The sequence below is a fragment of the Haliotis asinina genome, chromosome 6 (genome assembly GCF_037392515.1).
Source record: "Haliotis asinina isolate JCU_RB_2024 chromosome 6, JCU_Hal_asi_v2, whole genome shotgun sequence".
NCBI lineage: Eukaryota > Metazoa > Mollusca > Gastropoda > Lepetellida > Haliotidae > Haliotis > Haliotis asinina.
Window position 1 is genome coordinate 1,240,323 of NC_090285.1, and position 7,396 is coordinate 1,247,718.

Sequence of the window (7,396 nt, forward strand, 5' to 3'; positions counted from 1 at the left end):
GTAGTTCACGCATACTATGGTTGTTAAGCATCATGCATGATGTGTTTCAGGAAAGATTGCTTGCAAGGGTTGCAATACCATCGTTGCTCGTCTACTCTAGGCTGGACTCAGCATATACAAGATTATATCGTGTCCTGGATTACATGTACAAGGGGTCGATGGACTCATGGACACTTGTCATTGTACGTCTCAGAAATGGGGCACACATTAGGAGCCGCTGTGTACACATGAGCGTTGATGGAACATAAGCAATTACAGGTGTGATACCTGCTGGAAACTGACAAGAGTTGTATTATTCACACAGATAAGGACCAGATACCGCGGTATTGGCGGTATGAATCCAGAAACATTCATATCTAAGTCTGAAATAACATTAGCACCAACCGGGCTGTCACAATTTGGATAAAACCATATTGTGAACTGTGTGGCAGTGGCAGCTTCCACTGCAGTCTCGAGGACAACACTGACATCTCATCATGTTGGTGTTACAAAACTGACGCCCTCTGCCATTCCTGGCACAGAGCCTGCCAGCATCAGTTCACTCACGTTCCAACTGGGTCACTCGACTCAAGGACATATTTACAACATACGGTGTTCCATTCTTGAAAGATTCAAATTTTCAAACCTTCGGGGTTAAATGACAACGTGTAAGAGTATAATAACGCATTCAGTACAATACAAAACAACGCACGGGTTGTTAAATGTACATATACAAAAGATGTGGTAATCAACATTCAAACCTCCAGATTTGATAGACAGATAATCAATATTTCGTCAGATCGTATTTTCTTTTATTCTGTTATTCTCACTCATTCACTGGAGGTCTCAGTGTGAGGTCACCCTAACATACTCCTCGGTACTACAGATTAGAAAGCCCTTTGTTGGTTGGAGTTGAAAGTATCGATTTATTTGTGTGTGGACTTTGACACTGTCTATGTAGGTCTGTACATACCACCATACAGGTCAGGAATGTCGGCATGTGTATATGTATGCGTCCACTGATAACCCACAAAACAAGCTGTAGAATGTTGTGGAGGTGCCCAACAGGCATATAGCACACTAACGCCACGGTTGAAACACTCTGGACAGGAGGTATCCAACACAGGCAGATAGCACACTAACGCCACAGTTGAAACACTCTTGACAGGAGGTATCCAACACAGGCAGATAGCTGACTAACGCCACAGTTGAAACAGACTGGACAGGAGGTATCCAACACAGACACACTAAGCACACTAAGTTACACGATGGTCATTCATCGAAAGTAAAAGAGTATGGTTTCTCACTACATATGTCTCAAATAGGTAACGCCAGATAATGTAGCTAGATTGTATAAAGGAACGTTACAGTGAACATTTGCAATATGGCGCACATATTACCTTTGCTAAGGAATAGTTGAGGGAAATCTGAAGGAGGATAAGCGAGTGAACGTCGCACATTGCATCCACTGTTTGGAACTGAACCCCGACGTTACGACAGAGCACTTGGTCACTTTAACTTTGTGTATACAATGTCAGATGGAGAGACTGTTATGGGGATGGAGAGACTGTTGTAGGATGGAGAGACTGTTGTGGGGATGGAGACACTGTTGTGGGGATGGAGAGACCGTTGTGGGGATGGAGACAATGTTGTGGGGATGGAGAGACTTTTGTACGATGGAGAGAATGTTGTTAGGATGAAGAGACTTGTGGGATGGAGAAACTGTTGTGGGGATGGAGAGCCTGTTGTGGGGATGGATAGACTGTTGTGGGGATGGAGGGATCATGTTAGGACGGAGAGACTGTTGTGGGGATGGAGAGACTGTTGTGGGGATGGAGAGATTGTTGTGGGAATGGAGAGACTGTTGTGGGGATGGAGAGATTGTTGTGGGAATGGAGAGACTGTTGTGGGGATGGAGAGATCATGTTAGGATGGAGAGACTGTTGGATAGACTGTATGGTTATTCGTTGGTAATTAAGCAATCATCAGATGTGAGGTTTCAACCAATCCCCAACACCATTGCTTTTACCGAATCACGAGTTCACCTGCACTGCCCCGCCCTGTTGTTTCTCTGATCTTGGAGACAGACCGAGGTCTGGTTTCAGAAATAATAAGGAAATGTTTCGTGTGTTCATGTTACCAGACACAAAATCTCTGTTCAGTTTTCACCGAATGATTACATTGGGATATTTAGCCAACCACGGCTGTAGATGCACATGACACCGGCAACTACAGCAACACTACTGCCTAATGCACACTCGCTAAAGTCAACATCCAGGCACTGGTCAGGGTTCGGATTACCGTGGTCACAACAAAACGTGTTTATACTGGATTGTATCCGGCTTCCGAATCACAACACTGTATGGAGTACAGAGCGTACTTTTATTGACGCGACGGGTAAATTCTTGCACGGCGGTGCTGAGACTGGGAAAGAAGTTAGAACCAATGTGGTAGGACTTGCTAGCAGGTGGTTGTCGACGATGTCCACCACACTTGTCACTACGTTCCTGTCTCTCACAGCAGTGTCGGCGAATATTCTCTGGGATGATGGGGTGCCTGGTAGGAAAGGAATTGGTTGTCGGGGAGGGGGATCTTTTTACGACATTTTGTTAACATTTCTCAAGATTTGTATTTTCCAATAATCAATGGTTCATTTCGCATACAAAAAAAGAAGAGCATCCAGGTATAAACGAAAAACGATGTATCCGTGTTCAGCAATATGGCGTTTAATGAAGGACTGTGACTAATGGGACAGGAGATACTGTGTACAGTAACTCTTATAACTAGTTCTGTTTCCTGTCAGAATGTCGCTGGCTACACTGTGGTATCGGCGGCGTCCTCAACAACACCGGCTGTGTCTGCGACTGTGAACCAGGATATACGGGCACTTTCTGTACTGTTGGTAAGTACAGTATCTGAGCTATTTGACAATGACAATGCAGGGCTCGTGATTCATCAATTCTCTCTTTTTATTTAAGTAGTTAATGACATGAATTTCTGAACCACAACGTAATGCAATGTGTTGCAAAGCAGATATCTTTGCAAATCTCTGTTCGTATTTATGAATTAGGCATATGTCGACCTTCGTATTTCGTGCTTTTCAACATAATCAACTTTGACAAAAAACACAATGCATGTTTTATGTATAGACCTAACTAACGTGTTATATTTTCTCCCGGAGAGTGTTTCAAAGTCATGATTAATCGATTTGTCCAAACAGGGCATCTAAGCTGAAAAAGAATTCTTCAGCATAAACTTGACTCTGTTCTGTTTGAAGCGCTATTGAGATGTGTGTGATATTTCCAGTGAGACCATGACACGTCGAAGGAGCATTATTACCTGCCGATATAGTTATCATATCTGTCATGTCGGAAAAGGCAGAGCGTTTCCTGAAACAGGCATACTTCTGACGTTCACAATGTTACCTTCAGGGAAGAGGGTCAGCGACTGGCCTGTAGGATCATACAGTCTGCTGTCAGCTTCTAGAGGATGTCCTGAGGGAGAGGAACACGGCTGGTTGACTACTTTCATCAACCTCACCTACGTTGAGAACAGCAGCACTGACGGCAGACAAACGTGGACCAACAACCTCCCACTGTTGGGACCCTATCATCACCGCAGTCTCCAACTGAACCTGTGTGTGAGAACAGAGGAACCGGGGATTGTGGAGAAGAGTGTAGACATGGATAACGTTTCCCGTTCCATGTGGCCTCCCGGGTCCTACTGCCTGGTGAAAACGTCCTCGAGGAATTGCCCTACAGGTTCGTCATGTGTTCTTATCTTCAGACTCGAATATAAGTAATCAGTAGAAAATATATCTAACATTATTTGTGTTTGACATATTGAATAACCAGTCATGTTCCTGGGAAGTCTAACAAAGCATATTTCTGGGCAGTTTCACCAATCATGTTCCTGGATAGGCTAACAAAGCAGGTTCCTGGGCAGTCCCACCAAGCATATTCCTAAAAGGTCTAAACAATCCATGTCACTGAGACCCGCCTGTATCCTCACAGACTTCCGCTACACCGCCATGACACTCGCCAACTACGCCGTGACGACATCAGACCCACAGGCCGCCACTCTTGTCGACTACTCAGCAGATGGGCTGTCTCTAAGTCTGGGCCTGTGCTGTAGAGAAGATGAAGACACGAGCAAAGCCTCCCACCTTCCAACATCGACGCCTTTCATATTACTCCAGGTGCGTGTGTGCTTTACAAGCACCCATTAGATATGAAGTGATTTGAACTTTATTTCTCCCAAAGCTACATACATACATATTTTGAGGATTTACAGAGGTCAATAGATAAGCGAAGGTAATGGCGGCAAAAAGCATATTTAAAATTGCATAACACAGAGCGACAAAGGGTTGCCAATTTAATCAAATTTACTCAGAACAGATTGTCTTTTGATGTACAGTGTTGGATGTAGTTTCTTTTGCAGATCGTTGAAATAATTACAATTAAACACGTGGTGGTATTCATCTCCAATACCATTTGAAACACATGAGGTACATTTCCTACCAAAAACACAAATTTTGTACCATCTATCAGTCACAATCGGTAATCGATAACATGATAATATAAGCAAAGTCACAGCAATTTTATGTTTCTCGGGTAAATGTTGTGAGTAGTATTCAAAATCAGTGATTGTAGATATATAGAATCTGCCCTCAATGATACATCTAAATCAGAGTGTCAACTGTGTATAAACATATCATTGAGACTATCCACTACGCCTGTTTACGGGATCATGTTCATAAACGCCATGATATACCAACACTATCAAGGTGGACTTTAGGCCGGTCCTTCCAAACAAAAGGCGGATAACTTTAGGCCTCAGCCAATTGTCTATTCTAATTATTTGATTTGAGCTTGATGTGCATCGACATTTTTCCGCATAACAACAGACGCTCTGACATCAATTTTGAGTACTCGCGTGGGGTAAAGAGGACTCAAGTAAGATTCTCTGTCGGAAAAACATATTCAAGAAATGAAATTCACATTGTGGCGGTTTGTCTTAGTCTGAACGCTTTTAACCACACATGTTAAAACCGTGTCAGGACCGGAGCTTGGGACAGTTCAAAACATTTATACACCTGTAAAATTCAGTAACAAACCACAATGGGAAATTATTTTCTTAAGGGTCGGTTTAGTGTTGGTGAGGTCCTTCATAGTGTCTAGGTCTTTGAATGGCTGCTGGGTAGGCAGGGTATGGACTGCATGTGCGACAGATATCATTTCATGTGCGACAGATGTCGTTCCAAAATAGACAGATATCATTCCGTGTGCGACAGATATTCCAAAATAGACAGTAAAACATCAGCATCCATGCTTGTTTGGTGACTTTATCACTTTCCACTTTTTGTGGGGAGATATCGAAGGTCAACCTGAAGGTCAATGTCCGTATCTCAAGGTCAGTATCGCGGTTAGTGTTGATCCCCATAATAATTTTCACATTCATATGTATTTCAGTATATTTATCGCACATAGTGCGAATGTGCCATCTTGTCAATGCGAGAGAAAGACACGTTAGTTAATTGCCCGGCGATATCGCAGCCAGTAAGCGAATCCAATCGAAATAAGTTCCAGTCCAAGACAGTGTAAAGGTCAAAAGGTTTGTATCTTCTGACCCAATCAAATCAACAGAAATCCCTTAAACTAGGCAAGATTATCTATGCGTGTGCATGCGGATTCGCGAACAAAAAATACTGCCTACCGTGACTAGGATTATTTATAATATGTCGGGTACAACATTTCTATAATAATCTTTCTCCAGACATTATATGTTTTCTTCCTCAGAGAAACTCATTTACCGCCTGTCCGTCTCTGAAAGAAATGGTTGTCAGTTATCACAAGTTCACCTTCCTGCCGGCTACCCAGAACATAAGCCTCGGATTGTGCTACTATGTACCGTACGGTAGGTATACCTGTTTTAGCATTGTCCAAAACAGACCTGTTTATTATTTGTCGCTCGTTTCACTCGTGTTTCTGCATTTGTAGCTCGCAGAGAGTGCTGGGATACACAGGACAGGGGCGCATCCTATCGAGGACGTCAGGAAAGATTATCTGACGGTGGGTACTGCAGCGAATGGACGAGGACGACGCACTGGGCCAATGTTGGTGGAGACGTGGCCCCAGCCATGCTTGAGGCGCGCTATTGTCGCGCGTTGGAGGACACCGCGGGGCAACCTGCCTGTGTGCCATATGAGGCGACGGAAGAGCTTCAGCTGTGCCCTGTTCCTGCCTGCCGTGAGTACAACATTGCACTGCACTTCTTTCTTCAGTAAAATCTTGCCCTGTTTGTTGATGTCGTCAGTAACAGCTTCCTCTGATCTTACACCCTCCCTCTTTGTCGTAACTTACACCTGCCCACTTTGTCGTAACTTACACCATGTCCTCTTTGTCGTAACGTACAAGATGCCCTATTTGTCGTAACGTACAGCACACATTATATCTACATCATACCCTCTCTGTCGTAACATACAAAATGCCCTCTTTATCGTAACTTACGAAATGCTTACACTGCCGTACCCCATGACCTTTCTGTCGTTGACATAGTTGTGTTGGGTGTTGGGTGTTGTTAATAAACCCTAGTCGTGCGTACATTGCCTGTTTTCGGACATGTTACAGCCGAGCTATCTAACCACGTGCATAAACTGACTTCCTTGGGCTACCCGGTGTATTCCTGCGCCGAGAGGGAGGGATCTGACAGGAGTGCCGTCATCGATGGGCTAACAAGTAACTATACTGGACAAAATAAGTTAGGGATATTGGAATTTTTGTGATTGATATCTTACCACTGTGTCAATAAATAAATAAATATATCACTATTAACGATTTCTAAATTTACATATATCCCTAACAATTTTTGTCCAGTATATATTAAAACCTTTGTAACAGCTGTTGAAACAGTTGTACTGGGCTCAATGTAAACAACACAAACTATCTGCTTGTTGCTGCTGCAACTACTGCTTTCACCATATGCGTTCTACACAGCACATGCTTGTTACTGTGGGCAGTAGGACGACGTGTTGCTGTTACAGCTAATGGTGCCTTCATAAGCCGGAGACCTCTGGTGGAACCATGGATACAAGTCGACGTCATGCATGACGTCATCGTTCACAAAGTCGTCGTTTACCTTACAAATGGTGAGAACATGCTGTTTTTCAATACTGCATTTACAAGTACAGTCAATATGTTTTGGTCGAAGTTGTAGGGACACGTCGCGTCACAAACTGGTTACATGAGCCTGTGATCAGCAGCAGACGTTTTTGAGAAGTTTCACTACAGGGTTGGCATTTTCTACTTTCATCTACGGTCTTAAATGTCGATAAAAATACAAAATACGGATTTTCTTACAATCGTGATTGACAGCTGAGCGTTTCAAGGTGTGAACTATCTCTGTCATCGCTATGACG